The sequence below is a fragment of the Lepisosteus oculatus genome, chromosome 22, assembly GCF_040954835.1.
Source record: "Lepisosteus oculatus isolate fLepOcu1 chromosome 22, fLepOcu1.hap2, whole genome shotgun sequence".
NCBI classification, from domain to species: domain Eukaryota; kingdom Metazoa; phylum Chordata; class Actinopteri; order Semionotiformes; family Lepisosteidae; genus Lepisosteus; species Lepisosteus oculatus.
Window position 1 is genome coordinate 8,308,603 of NC_090717.1, and position 27,920 is coordinate 8,336,522.

Below are 27,920 nucleotides of genomic sequence, written 5' to 3' on the forward strand. Positions count from 1 at the left end.
AATTAGTCAGTGTCCCCATAATTCCTTGATGTCGACTGAATACAGATATAAAATCTGAAGTGCTGCAGGTACTTACAGTAGGATCAGGGCTGGAGACCATTGGAATGAAATTTCTCTAAAACAAGTAAAGAAACTTGAATTAAAGGACAGGGCTGTTATAAAATATGAAAACACCTACCTGCTTTAGCCTGAATGCAGAGTCACACTTCAAGTGACTGGGTCTGATAGATCTGCCTTTAGCTTTGAAACCTCTGTAATGAAAAACAACATTTAAGGAAGGGGGGGTGGAAATGTGGAGGTGGAAAAAGATTAATGGATGTTCTGTAAAAGATTTGAGACTGATGTGACACCAAAAGCCTCTTCAGCAGCTGCTGGCTTGTCACGAGTGTTGTGTACTTACATTTCGTTGTTGTTGAGAAAATCTCCTTTTTACTGAAATCATTCATATAGATGGAAAACACCTTATGTTGTATCTGGCCATTAAGGAGATGCTGCACTTTAAAAAATATACAAGTGGTTATAAACTACTTACATTCTATGTCTGTAAAGTTTGATAATTCTACATACAAATAACTGCATACATGTATAAAAATACACAGTCAAGATTTAAAAGTCAGTTCAGTAGGACTTCAATTATCAGTTTAATTTGATCATTTACTGTAACTTAGCTACTGGAACAGTAGCTTAATTAGTAAATATGAATATGACAGGTAGGCATTCTTATACAACCGAAGGACTGGTGTGGTCTGGAACCAGGGGTAAAGTCTAGTTACACAGTATGTCTTTCTGGAATATTGACTTAAAAAAAAATGTTTTGTGACTGCGTTTTCAGCATTCAATACATGATTTTTAGAATTAACAAGATTACTCAATTCTTCTAACAATATGATTTTGTGATCCTTATGTTTCCACTGGAATTTTAAAAAAAAACTTTTGTTGCTTGTGAACATCCATGACTCACTGTATAAAATTAACAAGTGACTAAGGTGTTACCAAGTGTCTAGTATCGCCTGAACCTCGGCAGACTTGAGAGACGAATCTTTAATTAAGCCTTAGAAATTCACGTGATGAACTACAAAGGTGTTATTGAGACTACATTGCAAAATTAGTGTTATCACAAAAAAAAGTGTCTATCAAGATTTGCCAATTAAGCCAGCTTGCTACAGTAGTTTTTTTCCAAGGTGGGTGACATGTTTCAGATGGCAAAAAGCAGTCTAACACTCATTACCTTGAAAAAACAAATAAGATAGAGATTGTTATTTATTTCTCCTTTAAAGACAAACAGATGGGAAGGCAGGTGATGGGGGTGATTTTCTATTTTATGGTGGGATAGCTGGCATTTGCCTACTGGCAGATACTGCAATTGAAATTCCTCACAATGCTCTTATTTGGGAGTGAAACAATATGTCCCCATGTGACCTGACATGATGTTGAGGAGAAACAATCTTCTCATTGTCATCATTTTGAAGTGTGGTGTCTTAAAAACATTAAAATAACAGTAGTGCTGAATATGAAAATAGTAGAATGAAAGAGTGTCACACATATAGAGCTACAAGTCCCCACATGAAAGAACGATCCCGCAGCAGTTCATCCATAACACTCTAATCCATGAATTGATGATCAGGTGTCAGACAGCTGCAGTGGGTCAGATGTTATTACGAAAGTTGTCAATGGAATTTCCAACATGTTATCTCACCTTCCCCAAGCCGATAGGTTCAATTTGCATCATCTAGCAGCAAGCTGAAGTGAAACCAAGTTGTTTTATAGCGCGAGAGTTTTATTTTGCTCATTTTTCATCCTCATGATGTTGACGCAATATCTTCTGAAAAAAAAAAACAACTGGAAGTCAACACTTATGCCTCTTTGTTTGAAAATGCAGAAAAGGTGCACCCAAGCATTTGACATTGCGAGTGTGGTAACTAGAGGATTAGAAAAATCCGAAACAAAACAAAAATCCTCTCATAACAAGTCCCTGATGCAGTACTTGTAAAGCTTTTGCTCTCGTGTGTAACCTTTCAGGAAAGCAATATAACATCCAGAAAAAAAATGACAGACCTTCATTTCACTTAGTTGGAGGCTTTGTGTTAACAGGAAAAAATCCACAGCATGTACACACTGACTCTTCCGTTGTCAGGTTTATACATGCCATAATCAATGCACGAGTCACAACCACTGAACTTGTACCAGAGATACAGGTACAGACAGAAATAATTAAAACGAAGGCTAAGAAAGTTTAAACATACTTAACATATAATACATTTTGCTATAGTTTCTTTGTCACATTTAAAGAGCATAAAAATAAATACACACAATTACAGAGAGACATTAAAAACGTAACAAATACTACTGGTTCCAAAACTCAACTGTTGCATTTTAATGCCTCCCTGTATACATAAATTAATAAATCACAGTCTTCCTTAACTACCCAAAGAAGTGTTACCAATTTCTTAGGATTTTAAGTGCCATAGAAGATAAATATACAAGCACGTGTTTGGAAAGCAAACTGACAGCAAATTAAATATACATTCATAGCCAGAAGCACATTTCTTCGACTGAAAAGATTTCATATGCCTGTGAAATGCAGATTATATTTCTTCAAATGTAGTAAATATGCATCTTTCTTGCTTGACACAAATGAAAATGAAACCTGCCTACCTCACATGGATATTTGCCAATCATTTATTTGGATCTGCAACGCATATTTTAAAATCTGAGTGTGCAACAGGAACTACTGTAAATCAGCTGAGCCAATCTCAGAAATATCCCTAACACTAATCAAAAGCTACTGATACCCCATACGTAGTGCAGCATTATAAATTGAATTATTTTGGAGTTTAGTGTATTGATCTGAGTTGTGTGTTGGTTTACAAACTAATAGAACATTCTATTAAGTGTATCCGTTTCGTTCCTGACTGTGGTTACCTATTATTAGTCTCCTGCAGATTGATGTAAAGTAATTGAATAAAACCTGTTTGCTGTGATCACCTTACTTTACTCCTGATAACTCAAACACAGATGCTAAAAGAAGGTCAGTTGTATCACTGCTGCTACATATGATTCCTTTTCTATAACCATTCAGTCAGCATTAAAGAGCAAATCAGTCAACCCAGCCTCAAAATTATAAGGAGACTGAAAACCTGGATTTTAAAGGAGGAGATTAAACTAGAAATTGCAATGGCACAGGCAACTTCTGAACATGCATCTTTTTTCATGACTGATGCTTTTTTCCAATTCGTATCAGATGCCCCACAGAGACTCCATTCGCAATGTGAGCTCCAGCTGTTTCTGTTTATCCTGTTTTATATTTCATTTGCACTCGCCCCAAATTGTGATGCTGTATATCCTAATAAGCAATCCTACCAGGTAAATGAAAACTATCTTAAAGATGAGCCGGGTTGTAATTAATTTTCTGTTCACTCTAGTTCATCTTGTATGCGGTCACCGAGGCACTTAGCTGTGGATGTAAGAACTAATACACATTTTATTTTAAAAAAGCATTAAGAGCGCTGCAGTCATTTCCAGGTGTGAATGGAAGCAGCTACTGAAGGAAATGCTTTTATTTTCTTCCTCTGGATGTGAGTGCTGACAAAAAGGTCATCTTTCTGCCGATTGGCTCCTCCCCTTCAGCTCTGCTAAATGGGACCCACAGAATAGCAGAAACAGTCACATTATCATTCCATTAGCTGTTTGATACCTACTGTACATGAAGGCACAAATGTAATTAATGAAAAGTGCTGGGTCCTGTTGCCAGCAGAGGATACAAGTACAGTACATTCGCTGTGCTGTCAGCTCTGTGTGCACGGGCAGGTGCATTTGTTCTTAATCGTCAAGGAAAGCAGCTGAATGATTTGTTGAGCAAATATGTGGGCTTTATCTTCAAGGTCAAAATTTCAATTCCCGTCAAGGTTGCTGGAAACTGAATGTCACCATTATCTGATGCTGACTCGGAAAATGATCTTAGTTCCTACAAGGACTTTCCTAACTTTTATACTGTGGAGATTGTAGAGACAGAATGCATACTGTGAAGGGTGTGTGTCAATAGAGCTCTCCATTGGGCATGTTCACAGGGTCAGGGGGGGATTTTTGGGGTCCTCTGTTGTTGGGGAAGAAGGGATTGCCACTTGGGGGGGGGGGGGGATGGAATGGGAGGAAAGGGATTTGATCATCCAGGAAGGGTTTTGGGGAGGGGGGAGGAGACCATGAGAGAGAGAAAGGTGTTTACTAGCCATGTGTTTATGTACAGTACATTGGGGTTGTTATTTGTGCTGTTCTTTCTGGATGTGCACAGTACAATACACAAACCACACAACGTGCACAATACATTACAAAACAGTAAAAAATGACAGTCTATCCGATAGACAACCGACTGTCATGCACAACATAATACAGAAACATACAATGCGTAGTAATGGGAGTTGTATTTTTTATTTATTTGTTTGTTCTCCCACCCATCAAAAGTAAAAAAAACAACGACCACAAACATAGTTTTTAGACAGGCAGCTATAAGCCTGCAGAAATATACAGTATAGAGTACATGAAAAAGACTGTATGACTGAACTTTGTCTACTAACTACTTAAGGCAAGAAACTAGAAATTCTTAGTCATATCCTTAAAACTGTTTAAACCTTAATTTGATATTAGTTGACAATTACAAATAATATGCCCTTAATTTAAATGTTTTAAGGCAGGAAGAGAGATTTGCATGCTGAAAATTTTTTGAGTGAGAGACAAGAGCATGTCATAGTCAGCCTTGAACCGGATTCCTCAAGCTGTGATATGCGATTGGCAGAGCAGCACTGGGGTGGAAGATGCCCAGTGCAGACTTGACTGGCCTCACAGCAGTGGTCCTTGCAAGAACATGTGAGTCAGCAGAGCAACCTCTACTGTAGGGGCTGTAGAGCTGAAAGGTGTGAAAAGAGGTGTAGTGCACCTATGCATGTTTCATAGGATGTGAGGGGAGGAAGGGCAGAGCTGAATGACAATAATTCCAAATGTAGTGGTATGTCTGTCTAAAAATTGCAATATAATTTACATGTTGAACGTGTTTTGAAAATCCTAAAAATTACTGCAGTGTAGCTACAGTATACTACCTGTATATAGTGGCCAATGTTTTAATAGCTGTAGCTTCATTTTCTGTGCGTTTCTTGCCAGCCTTGCTGTACAGTACTTGCCTTATTTTTTATGTTACCTGTCTGTATTCACATCTATTGTTTCCTTTGAACCTACAATTAATGTAACACTTTGTAAGCACTATATGTCACCCTAGATAAGGTCATCTGCTAAGCATAATAATAAAATATAGTAATTGGTGATTCCAAATTAAAAAAAAACAGGAAAGCCTGCATGCCAATACATCCACATTCCTCAGACCTACCATAAAGAGGAACACATCATGTTACTGGTCACCCAAGGAAAACATTTAAATTAATTTCTGCACAGTTAATGTTTAATCCCATTAACAGCTGCACTAGCCCTAAAATGACACAAAATATTGTGTAGCATTAAATTAAAGTTTTAAAATATTTATCCACAAAAAAACAGCATCCTTTGGCAAGACGGTACAGATTTAGCTACCTGCTCTTTCGGTATTGCAACAGTAATTTGACTTCCTTCGGTATGTGTATTAATATTATTTCTATTCCAGATAATGTAATGTAATGTCTTTATTGCCTGTTTGTAGGAGAAAAATGCAAACTGTCTTCAAAAATGGACAGACATGTTGTATTTATTCTTATTTTTAAACTGAAATTTAAAAAAAATATACATTACCATTCAACAAGAGGTTGCAGTCAGATTATCTTCAGTCCTTTCAGTGATAGACATGACTGAGAGGTAATTTTTTTCAGCTGTGCTAAGCTCCACTGAGCTTAAAATTGTGATAAATAAATAACTAAAGTGCTGCGCATAGAAAAATTAATGTAATTTCTGAGTTATCAAAGTGTGTCCATGAGATTTATTCACTTGTATATTCTAATCTAGAGCAAAACATTCACCAGTTTTAGTTTTAGTTCATTATTACAGCATCCTTGGATCTGCTTTTGTATGTCTTAAAGCAGTTCTTTATCTTAATATCTGCACAATACTTCATATGCCAAAATAAATTCCCAAAGTCTAACATCTTTAAAGAGAACCATGTGTAAAGCAGTTATTTCTTTTCTTGAATAAAGAAATAGTAGGTTAATTGTTTATCCAGACTTGCAGTAGGTCACATCATATCTCGGAATGTAATCTTTGTATGCAGTATTAATAGATTTTCAATTTTCTCACAGCAGCAAGTTTTCACTTAATAGATGTAGACCTAATACCTTTGGTACTCTGTCAGATTTAAACTTAATGGAAGAAAGACATTTCATTATATAAATGGAGACCTTATTGAAGAATTAAAGAGAAAAGTGTTTCATCTAATGGAGTTTTACAGGACCATTAGACTGGAAAGAAAAAAAAAATAGCTATTGATCAAGAAGGCGATAGGAAAAAAAAGACTGAAGGAATGACAGGCAGAATTAGGACAGGAGCTGTTATGGATGGTTCCTAACATCTCTCATTCGGCCAGGATCTGTTAATGACGATTCCTTGTTTGCAGCTGAAAATGCTATCTGTCACAGACCTCCTGGCAGGTACCACTTACAGAACAAAAGCATACTAGAATAAAATATAACTAAATACATAAGAAAATGAAAAGGATCTGTATGCTTTAAAGTCCCCCTGCTAATCTCTGGCAATATTCAAACCTTAAATGAAAATTCCTTAAACCGCCTTTTAGGAAAACAAGATTGTACGTTTCAACAGAAAAAAAGAGGTTCTGAAATGTCATCATAGTTGAAACTGAGGAAGCCCTTAACAATATTATGTTTGTCTGAAGGAGAAACGACAGCGTTTGTAATGCAGGTCCTTGTTCTGCGTTTTGAAAGGTTTCTGATTTATTGTTATGTTAATGCACGCAGTTACTTAAGCACAAACTTTCTCCTTTTCAATGTCATCTGTCATTTCTGTCAGACCTCTAACAAGAAAAACAAAAAGGCAGCCATATGCTTTCACTCAGACTCCAGAACCTAAAAACCAAACTAGCTCAAATGATGGCTAACCCCATTATTTTACTTGAAAGCAAAAATAGCTCAATAGCCCATGTTTGTATGCTGTGTTATAAACTGTATGTCTTGCATGTCATTTCTGAGATTCTGCACAGTCCACTATTTTAATGCAATAGACTGGTAAGAGCACTGATTCACTTATTAATTATGCCCACCAACTTTTATAATTTACCTACTGGGGTTCTAACAATACTAGATTATTTGTTATTTGACAAAGAAGTCAAGTTATAAGAGATCTGTAAGGATCTGTTATAGATCAGCTGCTTGCTGATTCTAATACACCCGTCAGGATTGTGATCGTACAGTAGCTCTTCTTTGATCTTCAAGGAAACCTTGTTTAGTATTTTCTTCAGGCCTCATCACACTGTCTGAAGATCACAGTGCTTCACCCGGCACTTTTAAAGATTTAATTAGGGAATATTTGAGGTCATCTTTTAAAAAGCATATTTATTATACAGACCGACAGGAGTGTGAATCACCTTCTTAGTGTGAAAGTGTGACATAACCATACTCATAATTTCAATTAAACCTTTGAGGGCACTATCAGTGTGCCAAAAAAGGTTTAACCTTATTGTACAGTTGTGAAATGATATTCCTCTAGGGAACCTGCTGTGGAAAAAACAAAGAAAATATGCTGGCAGCAGAGTTTCTACATTCAATTTACAGCACAACCGCATTTGAGGGGAGACTTCACAAAAACTGCAGTTTTTGCACACTCTATATATGTGTATGTAATTGCTGTTGAGGTGGACCAGGACCCTTTTTCTAGTGATATGATAAAGTATATGAAAAATCAATATGCCAGTCATTGTGGGAAGATTTTTGTCAGGTCCAGAGCTGCATAACAACATCCATTGAGGAGCAAGGTGACTTTTAAATGGGGTTGCCTGGAAATTCAGTATGTAATAAAAGCCATTTAGTTCACACAAGGCAGGAAAAGGTCAATCACTACCCATTGCATAAAACAAGAGAAGGAAAAACTCCACGAAATGCAGCACAAACCAAATTAGTTGAGTGAGGTAAAAGAGAGGGCAGCAGAGAAACAATTTAAAAGCCCTTCTGTTCATTGATTTACATTATGTACTGAGTCTTACACCCACCTTCCTTCATAGCCCAGTGAGCAACATGAAGAAGATCAAGGTTGTTCTCATTCCTCATGAATCTTGAAAAGCTGATCCTTGACAGTTCTAAGGAAACGGGACAATGCTGCAAATGCTTTTCTGCACTGTGCTGATTCCAGAATTTCAGATCCCTCAGCGGCTCCTTAATAAGTATGACAGCCTGAGAAGGAACTGGATCTAATTTCAGACATTAGTGATCAATGTGTCAGGCCTGTTATACAGTTATTCAGTTTCCTAGTGCCAGGTCATGAATTGCAGGGGATTCTTTCGTTTTTAATTCAAGTTCACAAGTTAAACGAATCTTACTGTAAATTATTGTCAGTGCTAGGGCTTTAAGGGTTTAATATTCCTCAGTGATTTCCTGTCTGTATCTAGAATTTTTTTCTGTTTTACAGTACAGGGTGATCCTGTGGATTATCTGACAACTGACATGAGAAGAGGGAATTGCAGATGTTATTCCTGTAATTCTACAGCCGGTGCGGGCCCCTTCTTACTAATGCAATGTGGCCCTCAGCACTGTAAAATGTATTATTAAACACTGTTTCTATTCATAGACGTCCATAGCTCCAGAGATGCTGCATATTTAAAAAAGTAATTCCAAATTTTAAGAGAGCATAACTTATTTAAGCAGCGATGTGGAACAGAGGAACAATAGAATAGTGCTTAGGGACTCCAGACTCCTGATCAGAAGTTCTAGGTGTTCCTTTGCTATTGTACCCTTGAGCAAAGTTCTTCACCCACATTGCTCCACTAATTGCCCTGCTTTATAAACAGCTGATCACCAGGTCATCATTTTAGAATAAGAATTTGTTCTCGATTGACTGGCTAGATCTGGTTGAATTGTGCTCCATTGATCTGGTTAAATTAAAGATTACAAATTTGATTTCTATGTTAAAATTCAATTGCTGAGTTTACCGAAGAATCTCTTTTATTATGACAGCTGACATCATAACTTTTTATTCTTTCCTAACAGCAGATGATTTCACAAGAGTATATTTAGAAATTAAATGTAAGCAATCCATCCACCGATATTTACAATCCAACAGCAAACAAGTTAAATGTATTATTTGCTCCAAGCAACCATAAACATCAGATAATTATTTACACTGAAGAAATGCAGTAGAGTTACAGTTATCAGTATTTGAATATGGTTCCCATACCACAAATACCACAAATATACCACAAGTATTATATTAACATTATAATTATACAGATAAAAGTGTCCCAATGTGCCACACTGGGTGCTATAATTTACATAAGTATATCTCATATTTGTATATATAATGCTTGTTTTCCAAAAACTGAAATTAAGTTTAATTGATATTTCCAAGGCATATTCATTCCTAATTAAAAATAAATTTATTTCAGCAAGGGAGTGTTTTTAACAATCATTAAAACATCATCAATACGATTGCACAAACACCATCAAGATTTAGTTCTATGCTGAACCAATTTAACACTGTTTTCGGCTCGTGACTTCAACAAGAATTGGTATTATTTGCATTCCTTTCTAGTTACATAGGAAGCTAAACGGTGTGCCACTTTGCTTTTTCCCCATTGGTGGTGCAATACAGAAATATTACCTCCTGACATATCCTCTCAGGCAACTTTGAGACATTTCTTAATGCTAGAATGGTTTGCTACTATGACGAATAATAATGGCATAATAAGAGACACAGGGAACACCAGTTACAGCTTGTGAAACAAGTCTCTATGAAAACAATTAAGGAGCTTCCGATGAAGACAATTTCTCATTTTGATATGTCTGGAAACCAAATGAATTATGTTAAAAGAAATTATCTGTTTTTACTGATATGAATGCACAAGTTCAATTTGTTTTCCTAACGCACTAGAAAATTAAATGAGCACAAAAAGCAGATGATGTGCTCTACACCTTTGAGGCTTGGTGATCAATCTGTCCTGGACAGCACTTTTTCAGTTTGAGGCAGCTGTTTCTCGTGAAACTGTTCGGGTAACTAAGGGAGTTTGTAAAATTTCAAGCAGCCCTAGTCGGGAATCACCAGCTGTTCCTTGTGCGGGCCTTGTATCGGTTCTTCTTAGTCCAATATAAAGAACATGCACACTTTCCTGCGAAATGTGCCAACAGAGCTCACCACCCATCTCTGGCCCCATGGGCTGATATAGCACCCAGGAGGTCTCAGAGGCCCAGCAGAGGTTACCCCCACTGACTCAAGCCCATCAAACCTGGCACAACCTGCAGCTCAGCTTAGGGCATCCTGTCTGTTCTTGACCCAAGAGCACAAAAATGAACCAAACCATTTTGAAAAGCCACTTCAAAAACATAAAAGAAAAACAAAGAAAAAATGAATCAGCCTAACTGGGCAGCTGCCCCTTGACACTAAAAGACTTAAGCACTTTACTGATTTTATTCTGGCCAGAGTCTAAGTTGTATATTTGATATACTGGTGCTATCTTGCAAAAAGCTAATTGCATCAGTGCTTGTGCATACTGCTGGGCATTACTGACCATATAAAAAGGCAACAGTACTCTATTAAAGTGAATTAGACGGTCTAAAAATAGAACTCAACACCATAAGACCAAAGGGGTTAATAGCTCCTTACTTATCTAGTTAATTGCTGTCTTGCAGAATTTGCTATACTCCATGGAATATGTGCCTAAGGTACAGTAAAACTAAATCTAATTATGTCAACAGAGCATTGCCTTTTGCACATTCAGCGCCTGAAATGACCTCAGTCATTTTAATTAAACTGAGCGGAGATAGTTTTGTGACATTTTCATTTGTGGTTTATTCCTTGGATATCAAACATTCATGTAGCCATACTAAGAACACTCTTAAAACAACCATGACATAACATCCTGACTGTTATTTAAAGATTAAATCTTTTCTTTCAGCCTTAAGAAATATGACAGCGCTTGGCTCTGCGGGTTTCACTCGCTGCCTGTTTCCAGATCTCAAGACTGATGAGGGTGCCTGGCCTTCCAGAGCTCCCTGGGCCCTGGTCAGCCCTTCAGTGCCACATGATTGTCATGTTTGCTTCGTTTGCTATAACCCTATGGCTTGCGTTGTCGGTGTTTCACACGGAGGGAATCTATTTATCTTTGAAGTGTAAGTATTTTCCACAGGAGTTTTCATTTTCCAGTCAATGCTTGTCCTCAGTGCACGAATGTGATAATGCGGTGCTGTGGAGGAACATGGAACGCGTCACCGGAACGAGAGAGAACCCGTTTGCTGGGCGAAGGGCAGCCGGGTCGGGCTCTACAGCTGACCGCTGCAGGGTGCCCGCCCCACACACATGCCCGGCCACCCAGCTCACCCAGTTCCAGAGACAGGTATTTCCTGAGACCGGGTGAGATGGAGAACACGCTGTCGGAGGGAGAGTGGCAGGCCACCAGCTGCCGGGTGTGTCAAGCTGCCACACGCGCGCGAACAGACTTGGCGCCCGGTCCAGCAAGGGAACCACAGGAGCTCGGACTGCAGCGCAAGGCTGATCCAGGAGTCACATCCGAGTGATCCATCCAGGCTCAGAGCCGAGTAGACACAGGGAGGTAAGAAGCCCTGGGGAATCCGAGAGCCAAGACAAAAACCAGACCATGGGGAACCAGAAAGATGAGAGGATACCGAACCGTAGGCATCAGGGAATCCAGGAGGCTAGCAAATAACAAGCAAGCAGAGATCAAAGAACAAATAAGCTAAATGCATGCTGGAGCAACGCTAGGGCACACAGAGGCCATGCTCGAGGGGATCGTGTCAAACCACAATCTCTGTCGGATCCACGTACTGTATGTACTGTCAGAGACACCTGCCCAGGGCATGGCCCTGAACCCATTCCAGGAGTCCGAGTCTGCAGGTGCTCCGCTTTTCTTTGCAACTTTTCTTTGTAGGAAAGCCAGAAAGCCATGATGTGAGACAACTAGCTCACCCCTGCCAGGGAAAGAATAGCAGTGAAGATTTCAGGGCAGTGTGAAAGTGCATTCAGGGACAATTTGAAGACCCTTACAGAGATCTTCCCTTAAATCATAAATTCTCTCTGTTGAGGTTAATTAAAACATGGCCATCACATTCCTTTTTACTGTACTGATGCTGACAAGTCATGCAGTTAGAGGTTTCTGTGGTATCTATGACACGCAACGCACCACTGTAGCTATTTTATTATTTTGTTTTGAAAATGAACATGTTTCGAAGTTATTGAAAAGAACGGACTGCTCATATTCCCTGACACTGTGATGTGCAGTTCATAAAGGCTGTGGGCTTTGCTGGACCTAGTAAGATCTTTTAGGTTCGGACATTAGTACGTGAAACAGCATACAGTATAAACACAGATTGTACTGTATATTAAAATCACTACACTACACTACTCACTCCACAGATGGGCAATTTCCATTTAGAATTTCACAATAAATGAATATCTGAAGTTCCGTTTTAACAAGGGAAATGGATACGACATTTTAAAATGCAAAATGGTAAATTATTGCTTCAGACTAGGTAACATTCCTCCCACCGACACACTGGTAAGTTAAATGGCTTGTGCGGAAACTGACCCTGGTGTGAAGGTGTGCTTGCTTCTGGGTCTGCGGGTGCATTTGTTTTGTGATGGACTTCTATCCAGGATGTCTTGTGCCCGTTGTGCTTGTGCTAGCTCTGGCTCCCCTGCGACCCTGAATTTGATGAAGTGGTTAATACATGGATGGAGGAACGGTGTAACATTGAGTAAACCAGCGCTGTTTTTCACGTTCAGCTTTAATAACTGTACAGTAGATGTTTTTATAAGCAGTACGTTCCTTTCAGAGCCTTGTGATTCCCGCAAAAGACATTGATGACTTTAAAATCACCATTGATGTATATTTAAGATTTTCAGGCATCATTTGTTTTTCTGCTTTAATCCTCTGCATTGCAACTTCATGGTAAAGGTGTGATTAAAGAAAAAGGAACTGCTGGCTACAAGAAAACAGATATTCCTCTCCATTGGCTCACACTATTACTCCATTGATCACCGATTAGTTACAAACTAGTAAATTGAATGCTCTGTGAAGTTGGGAGGCTGAAGTATGTTAGGCCTTCTTGAAGTAAAACACAGCTGATCACCATCCAGTAGAGGGCTGTGAGTGTTTCTAAAATCAGTTTGTATTCTTTTAGAGACATTAAGCAGAGAAATGTCATTGAAATGCTGTTTTTTCTCTCCGCTATTATTCCTTTCCAAAAACAGAGACGGGCATACTGTATACTGGAACTAAACCTTCGAATTTAATAAATTAATACAGTATATGCAATTTCTATAGTTACTTAGACCTGTAGTCTTTTTCATTAGGACTAAATATAAATTATTTTTTTACTAATACATTTATAGAAAACAGGAAGAAAACCTGTGTAGCCACAGAGCTAACCACAATGAGGATTTTGATGATGGTTCATCTTTGTCATATCAAACAAAGACCAGTTTATCTGTGTATAAGATTTCAGTTAATTAAAATGACAGATACTGTTATCAGGGTCTTAAATTTGAAAGCCAATTTTATATCAGTAAATCATTTTTTTAATTTGGCAAAGCAATTTCTTCTGTTGGACGAAGGGAATTTGTGAGTTCTTTCAGGGCTTTTAAGTTTCCTGTCTAAAAACATTTGCTCCTATCAGAGTGGCCAGATCTTTTCTTAGCTTCACATTTGGTTTGCCATGTGTATAACCACTACGAGGCACAAAATGCTGCTTAGCTTTTCTCATTGGGAAGACTTCATCCGTGTATATCCCCAAGTTTAAACCGAGGCTGCATTAATCTCCCCTGTTCTGAGCTGAAATCCCACACCGAGAAAATCTAAGTTTCATTTGAAACTTTATTTAAGAAGGTAATTGAATTTATTGACAAAGGCTGCATTAACTCAGGGGCCTGAAGACTTCAGAGAAAGACGTTCAAAACACAAACTATTTAGAAGGAGCTCAGCAGGTGCACAAACATGCACCAGGCAAATATGCAAAGAGAATAATAAATCAATGTGGTGGCTTCAGTCAATCAGCCCCAAGGATTTTCGCAAACAACGAGACTGCATTTGAATAAAAATGCAATCTAGTAGTGGAAAAGGAAACCTGTCCACTCTTCTTCAGAATAATGCTGTACCATTTAACCATTCATTTGCAGATTTGCAAAAAAGGAGTTTGCAATGTAGTGTGACAGCATACTCAGGTGTCCTACGGACTGGAAAAGAGCACTTTTCTATTTAAATTTCCTAAACTTTAACATTAGGAAATGGTTCCCTAAGACCTAAACACATGGAACTCCCTGTGTATTGTTAGTAAGCATATTGCTAACATATTGGAAGGTACAAAAAGGAGAATCTCAATAAATGTAAAGAGAGGTAAAGAAAGAAATGTAACTCTGGTGTTTGGTTTTCTAAGGGATAAATCAGAATACAAATTTATAAGAAATTGTGAAAATAAACAAAAAAACTCCAAAGCAACAACAGTACTTTGTTTTATAGAAACCTTAAGTGCTAACGTTTTGTCAAAATACATGTTGCAATCCAGCATGGTCTGAATTGACTGTGACATTACCGTGAATCTTATTATTGCAAATAATGACTTACGGCTGTCTGGAGCTACAATGGCTCAGAATTACAATATAGGAAGTCTCTGCTTTTCCAGCCACCTAGCCTCTCCCATTGGAGTAATAAATAACACCAGCAATAGGATATACACTTCTAATCGGGTTGATGTCAAATGGGACTCCAGTCTTCCCTTATAAAAATAACTACAACTAAAACCCTGAATACATCTGTGACAGGTGTCACCAAATGATATAGGTAATTGAGATAATTTCACAAGAGTGGCTTCTTTGTGTATTGTGTTTTTAAGTATTATCCTAAGCATATACTTTGCTGGCTGTCACATTATACAGAATAGTTAATGGGTGTTGTATTTAATCATCTTCAAGGTTTATGGCAGCGTTCCAATGTGCTTTAGTTGCTCGGCTGGAAGTCTCATATATGGGGATGCGTTGGGCAGTCTCATGAGTGCCATAAAGGGAACTGCATTGGGGACCATTTGTCATTCTGTCATCTCGGTCACTCCTTACATGAATAAAACAGGCAGAAAGGCAGGTATAAAGATCTGTGAAAGAGCCCGTTTCTTTTAAATATTTTTTTAAATGAGCTAAGAACTCAAACATATTAAAATTGCAAATAATTCTTCTCTAGGGCAATATTAGCAATGGGAAGCTATCAATGATACCTTAATGGACTTGTTAATGACGGTTTGGGAGGGATGACAGCAACCAAGGTCTCTTTGAACACCTCTGCTACTCTGTGGTGTTAATGCCCAAAAAGCTATCAATACTTCAGTAAGCACATTGTTCTCCCATTCATTTTTCTGCCTCCCTTCTCCACCCATTCCTCACCTCTGCAGCTGCCCTTTGGTAACCATTGGTCACTCTGTACGGGGGTCCTAACTGCCTTGTCCTATGGCCAGGTGGTTGGCCTGTAGGTCAGTCAAGCAGGTTAATCTAAAATGTTGCCTTTATATCTCTATATCTCTAAACAGAGCTAAATGCATTCTCTAACTGGGTGAAGCGATTCCACACGAAAAACAGTTTGTCACTAAAGTAGGGTTTTTTCTTACGTTTATTTGATTGTATTTTATTTTAAGTCATCAGCTATCCTCCAGTGGGCCCTCATATCTTTAGCCAAGTTTCCTGTGAAACCCCCAGAAGAGCTCGCCGACCATCTCTTTCCAAACATCAACCCCCATGGTGCTGGAAGCCCAGTTAGGAGGGCTAATATAGCACCCAGGGGGTCTCAGAGGCCCGGCAGAGCATACCCCCACCGACTCAAGCCCATCAAACCTGGCACAACCTGCAGCGTTGGGTATCTGGGCCATTCTTGACCCAAGACGTATTTCAGGTTCAGACGATGTTCTGAAAAGCACATGTACTGGCGGAACCACTTAAATGTCCCTGAAATGCTGATATTTAACATAATTTAGAAAACATTACAGACCTTATGAGAACATTTTACTATTACATTATATATATGTTGTATATGCCACGGGCTTATTATTGGAATACCTACTGTACGTTGTCCTTCATTTTAAAATGGCTGGGGAGCAGAGCTGTTGGCTCTCTCAGTCTCTACAATATCCATATCCATTTTTCTAATAACCAAGGCAATCTTCAATGAAATCTCTAATGTAAACACTCAGGCCTGTCTCTGTTTAGATCCTCAGATCTAACAACAGCACAATCCCAGTTTCCATAGCTGCGGTTTACAGAGATCTTGATTTATATCTCCCTGTGGACCAGTAAGTAACCCTTTAGAAGCACTCCGTTAATTACCAGCCAGATTTATTAGAGGATGCTGTGGAGCTTTTCCCTTGATTGCTGGTACACTATTTCAATATACCCTGCCCATTTCAAGAGGGCGGGTTGGGGGATCAAAAGATTCTATCCTTTCATGCTTTTTCTTCTTTGTTATCTTATTCTCTTTTTTTTCAGTTTGTATTTATGTTACAAGCACTCTAGTGTTGTTTTACTTTATATTATTTTCATGAATTCACAAGGTGGAATTCCTAAGAAAAATTAAGGAGGCTGCCCTTTACTTTCAGAGCTAGAAATCCTGTTCTCTTAAGAGAAATGGGTTGGGTTCTTCAGAGGACCCAACATGCGTACTTTTGCAACAACACATCATCAGTAGGGTAAAACTAACCTGTCTCCTGATGGTCTAATCCCAGCTCACGTTCCCTATTAGTGGGTGAACAATCCCACTGAGAACTTGATTTGATATTTATTGATGTTACAGGGCAAAATAAAACAGAGGTATAAGATGTGATCATTAAAGACCTGATGTTACAGTCAGTGGGTATATGTGTCTGAAAAAATCCCAGAAGACCCAAAAGACAGACCACATTGCCTTTCTAAGAATTCCTTAATGACAGTATTTCCACTGTTTCATTTTGGACATGCGTGAGTTATCCACGATTTCTCTAAAGAAGTCTGGAGGGAATGTTCCACTTGGAAAAACAATGGATCGACCTTCTGACCTTCAGATATGATTTACATTGAAGTCTTATCCATTTAAAATTACAGGAGGGAATGGAGGTACAACAAACACTCAAGCCTCTGCCAATTATCATCTCCGAGTACATAAATGAGTATATATTGATTACTGTAAAATCTAACAGGCTGAATAGCCCTTCACATGATTCAGAGGCAAGTGAAACCAGTAAAAGGAAGTACTGTATGTCTCCGTCTGCCCCTTAAAGCAGTCTGTGCCAACACTGATCAATACTTCATTTCAAATTTGCACTGTAGTGACATACATAGTGACTCACTCTTCATGCCTTTTCTCAAGACTGCAATGTTACCCCACAAGCAGAACCTGGGTACACAAATGGAGCCTAAAATGTCATATTTCATCCCAAGCTATTGCTTGCTTACCTTCTCCAGAAATGAATTCCAGAGCAAAGTGTGTGTGACATTAAGGCAGATATTGTACATTGCTGGTTGGCAGCCTGAAAAAAAAGTGACTCATCCCACTTAGTTTTTGCTCACCAATATTAATCATTAGTAGGAAAAAAAAGCCTTGATGGAAGCATAGGAATGGATTACACTTAGATAGCCTCAGTGTTTCTGTCAGCAGCAGCTGTGTTTGTGGGGAACAGCAGACTGTGACCAAAGCAGCAAAGTTTTAATTACTGCTTTGCACTGATCTTGTTATTTTGAAAACCATGCATCGATAATGAGAGAAAACAACAACAACAATTATTATTATTATTATTATTATTATTATGGTGCCATTGGTTGAGTCATAGAGAAGATTCAAGAGTGGGGTGAGGATGCAATGGTTATTATTGCTCCCTGTATTCTGGGGACCTGGGTTCGATTGTGGATCTAGGGGGCTATCTCTGTGGAGTTTGTATGTTCTCCCACAGTTAGTGTTGGTTTCCTCTGCGCGTACCAATTTGCTCCCATCCTCCAAACACACACTGGTTGGTTAATTTGCTTCTCTGAAAACCGGCCCTGGCCTGAGTGTCTGTCTACTTCTATGTGCCACGGAACAAGTAAAGGTTTATTCCACGCTGAAGAGAATGAAGAAAAGAAACACAAGCTTCCGGCTGCGGAGCATTCTACAGGTGTCAAGAAGAAGGCTCCACAGCTGAAATGTTGTTTATTTTCTTCTCTTTTCAACATGGAATAAACCTTTACTTGTTCCTTTGCAGCCTTCGCATGCTGACGCAGCTCCCCACCTGAACTACTTCTGTGTGTGCCCCGCCTTGCTCGCGTTGGTTGTCAAGGACAGGCCCTGGCCTTGCCAAATTGATTTGGATGAAACAGTTAAAAAATGAATGGATGGAATTATATTGTTCACCCAATTTTATACATTTACCATTTTGTTTACCCAAAATGTCACTGAAGCTTTATGTCTTAAGGTGGGTAAGGGAATAAGGCCAATATTTAGTAATTCATCAGCTTCTCTGATCTGATTTTCTTTGGCTAAGGGTTTGACACCCAGGAATGCCTTGTTCTGCTGTCACTGGTCTCACATTACTCCTTTCTCTGACCAGCCATATGTGTTCAATTTAAGTCTCTACCACCTACTGTACATCACCTCATCTCCCATCCTCAGAACAGACCAGAGCTAACACTCTTAGCTTCTGAGACCTGTCTGGATGTTTTCTAAAACTGTGGATTTTGTTTTTCAGTTTGCTTAATTTAAATTAATTAACTTAAATTAATCCTTAAGAGACATCACAAGAAGGAAGAAAAGAAAGATTTACCTTGTCAAGATAGAGAGACCTCAAGAAAACCAAAATTAATTTGCCTTCATCCCCACACCAAAGCCTCTGATTAAACCAATGCTGAGGGAATTGGATGCTATCTTGAGTATATGTGCACATTCAGCATCTTTGCAGTTCAATGGATGTAGAGTTTAAGAACAAAAAGTACATGTGTTATAATTGCACATCCTGGTGCCTTTGATTTGGGGATGTTGTGGAAAATTACTTTTTTAAAGGATGGCAGTTTGAAACCTTTCACTTCAATGATATATGTGTCCTTTGTTTTGGGCTCTTTTAATCATTGTAGACGAATTGCACAATGCAAGGAAACCATAAAATTAATGAACGATAATTTAATGATCTGTGTTAAAAGTTGAAAGGATATGAAGCTTGCAGAGTTTGTGAAGGGCTGATGTGCCCGAAAATAGTTTGCTAAACCTTTATAAAAGAGATCAGGTCTTTTATACAGAGCTACTGAAAGATTCCTCATTCTGAATTTTAGGGAATTTATAGGATGGTTCGGTGTATCATTTTGTATAGTTGATTGCTCACTGTGACTGCTAATAATTTACTGAGATGAAGAATTTCTGCTGTGTAACAACTAATTGTATCTGTTTAAGCCTAATTGCTGTGGTTAGGGTCTCCTTCTATTTCAGGACATGAAGAAGCTTTAGTGACAAATGCCAGAACATAAACAGAATTAACCACATGCCACCTGAATTAGTAGCTGTGAAGAAAAAAAAAACAAAAGACAGCAGCCATCTGTTACTTTTAAATGAGCTTTTTTCTTTCTTTTAGAAAAATCTTTTAGAAAAATCTATTAGAAAACAAGGAGAAACTGTGTGCGTATACAGTTTGCTTTACAAATTTGAATATTTTTCCAAATACAACAAGATCTTAGGTATTAATGGGAACTGTAGGATTTTAGGAGCTTTTGCATAGTACAAAATAACATTTATAATAATAATATCTACATGCTTTTCATGCTCATGCTTATAATGGCAAAATAATTCACCCAGAAATACTTATGCAAACATAACAGAGTAATCAAAACTGCGTGTTGAGAAGAAAATCTATAAACTGTAGTACTATGATGGTATGTTAAACATTTTCAAAGGGTAGAAGGTTGTGCAAACCTGTCTTAGAATCTGCATTTGCTTTTCTTTTGCTTTTTTATGTGGGGTATACTGTACTTTTCGGAATATTTTTTTTCATCTATAATTGCTTATTAAATCTGTTGGCCAATTCAAAGAACTGTACTGTGCGAAATGCACATGGCAAAGTAATAAAATTAAAGTAAGGCAACGGGGAAGATGCTCCCGGATGTACCAGGGGACTTAATATCAGCACAAAGGAGAGGTGGCACCTTTCCCTCTGGATATTTTCACTTTTCAGGTAGAGACCTTGCTAGCCAGAGGGATGAGGACTTATTCTAGCTCTGATATATTTATATATAACAAGTCTTAATACAGCCGTATAGCCTAGGTTGTCTGGTTTCAGCATGTGTTTTATCACAAATATTGTTTATTTTGCTACAAATACTACACATAACATGCTCTGCTTGCGAGTGTAGTCTTCATTAAGCAGAAAAAAAAGTGGGACATGCACAATTTAATGCTTTCTTCATTATGTTGTCAACTTTGAATAATGTTCTTTACCTGCCCCAAAACACTGGCCATATCACTTAGTAGAATATTGAGCATGAAACATCATTTAAGGTACAGTTTGCAATTCATAAAAAAATCCTGTATCTGCACCTTATTGCAACACCTTAGGACAAGGCTAATAAGTGTCCACAATTCATAAGGAATTGTTAATTAATGAACTAAGCTAAACTGTCAAAAGCAAAACTCTGTACAATGAAGGTTAGATTTTGCATGGCACTATTCACATCATTATATACTGTATAAATACTCCCTAATAATGTTTGCTACAGCAAGGTGTCCTCTTCAAAAGACATAATAAATTTTTCCACAGAGTGGTAATAACACGCACAAAATGTACATATCATTTTACAGTTTTGGGAAACATTCATGACATCTTTTTTCCAAGTCTATGTGGAACTCAGGGGAAACACAGCTATTAAAGACTTTGATGTAATTCAGCAAAAATGCAATTGATTTGTTACAATCCCTTAAAGTTTTCTTAACAGTACTCATGATTGTTAAAGCCTCTGAGACAAATATGAAGCCCGGAATGTATACCCTTTCAGAGTAAAACGTTACCAGAGAAATACTAATGGAATTCAGTCCTGTCCTTGCTCTGGAAAAACACAGTGAAAATTGAATGCCCTGCACACTGAATTACTACATCCTCATTAACCCTAAGCTGCAACATCAATCGAACCACAAAAAGATTTGGCAGTACCTCAGTTCGTAACAAAAGGACATACCATGAAGAGAGTGTTTTTCTACCTACTTAAGTAACAGGCATTGCCAAGAAATCATCTTTTGTACCATGGGCCTTAATTCTTTATTTTAAACGTTTTTAATAAGGACTAACCACCTACAGGTGAATATTCCTGTAAGAAATTCCCTTACAGGAACTAACATTTACAGTACCTCTTTACATTCTGCCATACTGATGACATTGATTTTTGCATAAAACATTAGAATAAAACAAAATATTAATATAACAGATATTCACTGAAGAAAACAGCCTTGGTACAGTGCCTGGAAAAACAACAACTTCATAATCCTTTTTTCAAGCAGTTTCTATTTTTTTTTAGCGTGTCTGTACATAGCTGTATAACAACAACAACAAAAGAGGCTGTTTGTTATTTTGGGATTGCATTTCCATTTTTAAAAGGAATACAGAAAACAACAAAATGAAGTTTGTTTCCCTGTAGCTAAACATGTTATTGACAAATGCTAATGAGTGTTTGATCTTTCTGCCATACAGGAAAAAAGGAAACAGAAATGCTGGCTGAAGGCAAGCTAATTCTTGCAGATTGCAATTTGTAATCAATTGTTCTTTTCTTGATTATTTTGGATTGTATGTAGGTAGAAATTATCACTGAATACACAACAAATAGTCTACCACATACCTCATACACACACAGCACTGCAGAACTCAGAGCATAACATACTATGGTTACTCTTCCATTTAGAAAAGTGCCAGATATCAAAGTTGCTTATAACATTACATTCATGCGCCTTTCTTCTCTACTTATGATTTTCTAACTCTTGAGCATTTTAGGCTTTCTCAGACTTTTTCAATAAACTGAAAGGGGCAATTTGCTCAAATACTTAAAAACTCCTCATAGGGCTTCTGAGGATGGACTGACCAGCCCACTCATCTGATCCATACATTGTGGGACACTCCTCAGAGTTCCACAGTGCTTTACAGGAGAGTGGGCTCAGACTGGAAGAGTGGTGTGTCTCCCACCGAAATCAGACGCAGGCGATCAGGAAGACCAGGAAGAGGATCCCAGACAGCCGGGTTTACTAATCCGTAAACTCTCAGCCACTGCTCGGAAAATCCTAGGTACAATTGGCTCAAGGCTTCAACATGCAATGTCTGGGCCAGACGTACAGTTTGAAGTGTCTGATGTTCCTTGATTTCAACTGAAGGTGGATGGAGGTGAAGACCCTTAGATGCTGTGTTGTCCTCTGAAATTCCATCACTGGTCTAAATAGGAATGCTGGCCCAATGGAAACCGCTCTAGTTTCTAAGCTTCAGCTTTCTGCCAAAATGAGTGATATGGCAATGACCTTGACACAGCAGGGTCTTTTTGTTAGACACATGACTGAACTGTAGTTTTGCTGTTATTTATGCTACAAATGCTACCAGCACAGCTGGACTGCACTGCCATTTATAAACAATACTTCGTTTCGAAAAGCAGGTCAAAGGTTTCTGTCCTGGACGACTTGGGCCAATTATATATTGTAACGCATCCCAGTGCCAAACTGGCTTTAAAGAGTGATATATACTGTAAAAGCAAACAATTGCATCTCATTGTTAATCATACCTAACAGAATGGACTGACGGAATTCTAGCTGGTGTACACTTAAAGTACTTTTACTTAGTATATTTTACTGTGTATAAAATATTTAGTATATTTTATACACAGTACAAATACAAGCTTCAAATCCAGGAGCACAATGGTAAACATAAGTGGGTTAACTTTAGAAGCAAACCTTGAAATGCGTGATTGTGTTCTGGTGAACCACCAAGAATGACGATACAGGGAAGTCCTAGCATCAACCCCGTTTTTTCACTGTCCCATGTATGTATTGAGCCTGCAGTATAAATGGGTTATACTGTAGGCTGAAATTTAACTACAACAAAGGAATAAGGGATGTGGGAAAAGTCACATTTTGCAGAGAATTTGACTCCTAGAATACTCTGTCAGGTACAATATGTTTCTATAAAAGCTGGTAAAACAGCATGTTAAATACAGCACATGCAAGTTGTTAACAGGATTTAATAAGCCAAAGTGCAGGTCTATGACCCCTTGTGCCCAGGGTGTAAATGTTAGGTAGTAGATGGCACCTGCCTACAGAGATTGTGATAAAGCAGACGTGAAAGATGGAATTGAATTGCTGAACTCAATCTGAATCACGGGGCTCTCACACAATCAGGCACAGATTGTAAAGAGAGGGAGCTTTTAATGCAGAATGTGGGTGAATCTCTGGACTACAGCAATTTGCCAGCTTGTGCCTCTCCAGGCAGTGGCTTATAGCGAACTTGAGTCCCAACTGAAATAGATTGAGAGGTGTCACCTGAGCTCCAGTGGGCAGACATGTAATTCAGAGCAATTTAATCTGAGGTGTAAAGCTAAGTTGAAGGGTGAAGCGAAGCAGAAGGTTTTTGAAAGTTTTTTCCCCACCGTGAAAAGCATATTGTAACGCAACGGGGGCTCAGGCAGGCGCCCTTGCCGCATTAGGTCGGCCCCCCACCGTCGGGCCTCGAACCCAGGAGTCCCGCGTCACTCTGCAGGGACCCAGCCCGGTGAGCCAAAGAGAGATCTCTACACAGCCCAGTAGCTGTAGTCCTGCTATCACAGGGAAGGGCGGTGACGTCACCTGCTCTGGTACACCGGCTCTTACACAGTGCCTGTCGGCCGTAAGCGTTACGATATCAACTTTGTTTTTATTCAGATAAAACAATCTTTTCCACAAGGTTTTGGTTTGACTTCCTGCTTGTAATGGAGGGGACTGTCAAAACACCTGATTGAATAAGCTACCCAAGTATTTTCACATGTCCAGTTTGTATGTTGTCCCTGATCTCTGTCACAATGATTTTCCAAAAACATTTTACCTTAAAGATCCACCCATTCATTATCAGAAAGCTACATCTGGCAATGGTGTGATGGCAACCGGGAGCCTATCCTGAAATCAGAGGGCACAAGGCTGAACTGAGGACACATGGCTGATGAGAGACCCATCAATTGCAGGGCCACTGACAAAGGGACACCAAACACAGGGCCATTCAAAAATGAGGAGAACCTGGAAACTCCAATCTAAAGGTCCCGCAGTTTGAAACTGAATTCAGGACTCAAGACCTGTGAACCGTGACTCAAGTACTGTGAGGACGCCGTGCAAAAAACCACTGTGCTATAATACGGGTGTGCCGCTATACCACACCCTGTTTTCAAGATCAGTGCTATTACTTAATTATTCTTAAAATACGGAAATGCAGCAATAAATAATTGAAGGTTTACAAATTCTTCTCTAAGCCCACTTAACTTAAAAACAGACGGACGATTGATTTTTATTGTACTGTGTGTTTCAGCAGTTCATTATTGGAGTGTCCGTTACTGAGATGAAGCAGACAAGCAGGCACTTACAGTGAAATTACTGTACAATTTCATACAAAAAAACGAAGTAGCCATGGTGGTATCAGATGTCAGCTTTTTGGAAAGAACTAGAGTATAACAACGAACAAACAAACAAACAAACAAACAAACTCAAAATCGTATTTTCTCAATGAAAGTGCTTTGTGGATCAGGGATAGTTCTAAACCACATTCAGAAAGAACAGCTGACTTTCCTACTTTCCTCTTCTAGTTGAAGCCCAATGTATCTCATGGACTTTTCTTTGGTTCATTGACAAAACTAAAAAAAAACTTCTATTTTGCCAAACCACACGATTCTGTTTAGAAAACCTGGATATGATTACATATGCAAAGTCTCACCCATAAAATGATTAATACTACGTGGCAGAAAAGCAGTTTAAGCACTTAACAGCCAGTACAATGGGGCAATCTCAGCTAGAAGTCAGACCTGTAAATTAGTCCTTCTTTTCTACTGGATAGTACAATACAAAGCTGTTGGGGCTGCTCTATAAAAACTGCTAATAACAATAACCTATAAGACCTCAGCTACAAAGCATATCTCCTGAGGCAGTGTGGTACAGGAAAGAAAAGCAGATTTATATTTTCCAGTGCTTTAATAGCTGCTCTTTTGCCAACCCTTGTTAAATTTAATAAACAACAACACGACAATGTATTGAAAAACTGTAGGGCATTAAAAAGCCCAGCAACAGGATTACTTAGTTAATGCAGGACACATAAAAAGCCTCTCTGGAAAAAAAAAAAAGTCACATCCAAAACTCATAAAGATTTGTCCTTTTAAAATATTGAAATTCAATCCCTGTGCATATGACCGTGCAGCATTTTTGAAGTGTACTAGAACTGGAAGTTTGCTCATATGCAGTGAAAAACAGGTTTCTCATGAAGATTATCAGAATTGCACATGTGACGGAGATCTACTTTTCTAAACTTTGCCTTTACATACCTTTCTCTCAAATAGATCAGATTAAATCTGATAGAAATCAAAGAACCATTTTTCTTGTTCACAGTTCTTACCTTAGTTGAATGGCTTTATGAGACTGTCAAAATTATGTTAAAGAAAAGCTGGAAAGTTAGATCCTATTCCACTTTAAAACACTGTGCCAGGAAATTCAGTTCTTTAATGTTAATTTGGTTAAATTTCTTCACTTCGCCTACAGACACATTTTGCATGCATTATTTTAAATGCCGCCCAACTCAAGATTTTTTTCTGTCATGAAACTAAGCATTGTCTTCTGTATAATGAAGAAGAGAGACATGAAAAAAATGGCCTTATGTAATGATGCCAAGATTCCTTATATTAGTGTAGTTTGCGGGCGTCTTCTTAAATGCAAAATGGACATTAAGATGTATTAGCAAATGCAAATTAAGATGTATCAATACCAATCAAACAATAACTAAAAGCTTGGTATTTTCATGTTTTTGTTATGTCCTATAAAAAAGTCAAACAACACATCTTGATATTCAATTGAATCCATTATTTTTATGCGGAGGCTAATCAGTGCTAGAACATTGCAGTACAGGATAAGAACTATTTCACATAAACCAATGACTAAGACAATGACACAAAACAATTATACTGGTTAAAATGTTGTTTGCAAGTGAGTTGACAGTTTTGTCAGTTTGGATTGCAGGAGCAATCCAATGATACTATTCTAGCAATCGACCTATATTTTTAGCACGCCTAGTCAGAAAATACACATTATTTCAGAAAGTTTGTATTCTTCCATGCAACGCATGCTATCATGAAAAACTTTTTTAATAAGTAGATACTCTCTTGAGCAGACAGACTTCTTTTCCTAATTTTCTTCAAGCTCCATAATAAAAATAAATCTGCTTCCAGTTTTTTTAGTTCTATGATTCCTCTTTTCCCCTCAGCTACAGCGATAGACTGCATTCTAGGGCTTTGGAATTGATATGGAAAACGGCTGAAGAATAATTTTCCACTCTACAGTGTGGGAGGTCTGCAGGAGGTCTAGTTTTGCCAAATTTTCCATTTTATTTTTATACTTTTTGTTATACATTCATTGTCTGTTTGGTCGGACCCTGATAATTCTGTACCTTAGCATCCACTTGAAGAGTTTGGTCTCAAGATGCAGACTTAAAATCTGATTTCATAAGGGTACCTCTTACATAGTATCTCATGGACTATATTTTGGCCCTATAATTCAACATAATGCCTGTTTTTTTTTACTTTTAACAATCAGAAACTACTTACTAGGTCACAGAGGAGTTCAGGTGGGTAGCTGCGTCAGCATGTGTAGGCTGGAACAAGTAATAGCTTTATTCCATGCTGAAAAAAGGAAGAAAGAAAACACAACGTTTCGGCTGTGGAGCCTTCTTCAGGTTACAGCCGTAACAAAGGAGTTTGCATTCTTACAGATATTTGTAATGCATATTCGTTTTCTCATTCCAGGATTTGCAATTGCAATACAAGCTTCTGGGCTCTTCCTCCTTTCTATACTTACATCCCATTTCTGCAGAGTGTATCTACAGTATATTGCCTCCTGGAGGGCAAGGTTCTTTACATGCCCAGGGTATAATCAGGGGTAAAACAAAGGGTATGGTGTCCTTTATTTCAAATTTGTTTTAATACAAGACTTCTGATTATCCCTAAACAGTGGCTACTGTAATAGGAATGGGGACATGAACATCGCAAATGTTTGGGAAAATACAAATTCTGCATCCACATCCACCCATGTGGATGATTCACTTGGATTTACTTCACAGAGTGTGTTTGGCCCTAATAGATGGCATAGATGGCAGTTCTCCAGTCGTGTCTCATCTGGTTTGTCCATTATTTTAAACAGGGATATTCCCTGCTTACATTCAGTTCTCTGGCTGGTCATGACTCTTCTCTGGTCCTCTCACAGATTCAGCAATGGTTCTGGCTGGCTGGTCTGACTGCAGCTAAAAGGTTGTTGGTGCTTTGTGGGGAGCCTCCACATGCCCTGTCTGTGCATTATGGGATTCTGGCCTGTCTTGACATGATGCAGATGAACCCTTTTGAGGGCTTGTATCCATGGTGGCTAATAAAAGGATGACAGAAGCTTGTAGCACTACTGCATTCCTGATTATGGAAGGAGCTTAGAGCACCTTATTGCACATTATTTAGGGTTCTGCTGTAGCTATTTAACCCTATTTTAGGGACCCCTGAAGTAGACACCTGGAGAGCAG

At 38.4% G+C, this 27,920-nt stretch overlaps 1 long non-coding RNA gene across 1 annotated transcript in view; it reads right to left on the reverse strand.

Annotated features, from left to right (window-relative positions):
• Positions 1–27,030, reverse strand: part of LOC138224484 (uncharacterized) — a 29,019-nt gene extending 1,989 nt beyond the window's left edge. The window contains exons 1-3 of the long non-coding RNA XR_011182973.1: positions 26,962–27,030; positions 1,697–1,822; positions 179–251 (exon numbers count right to left, since the gene is read on the reverse strand). This is a non-coding gene — a long non-coding RNA (uncharacterized lncRNA). The remainder of the gene's footprint in view (positions 1–178; positions 252–1,696; positions 1,823–26,961) is intronic.
• Between the last annotated feature and the right edge of the window lie 890 nt (positions 27,031–27,920).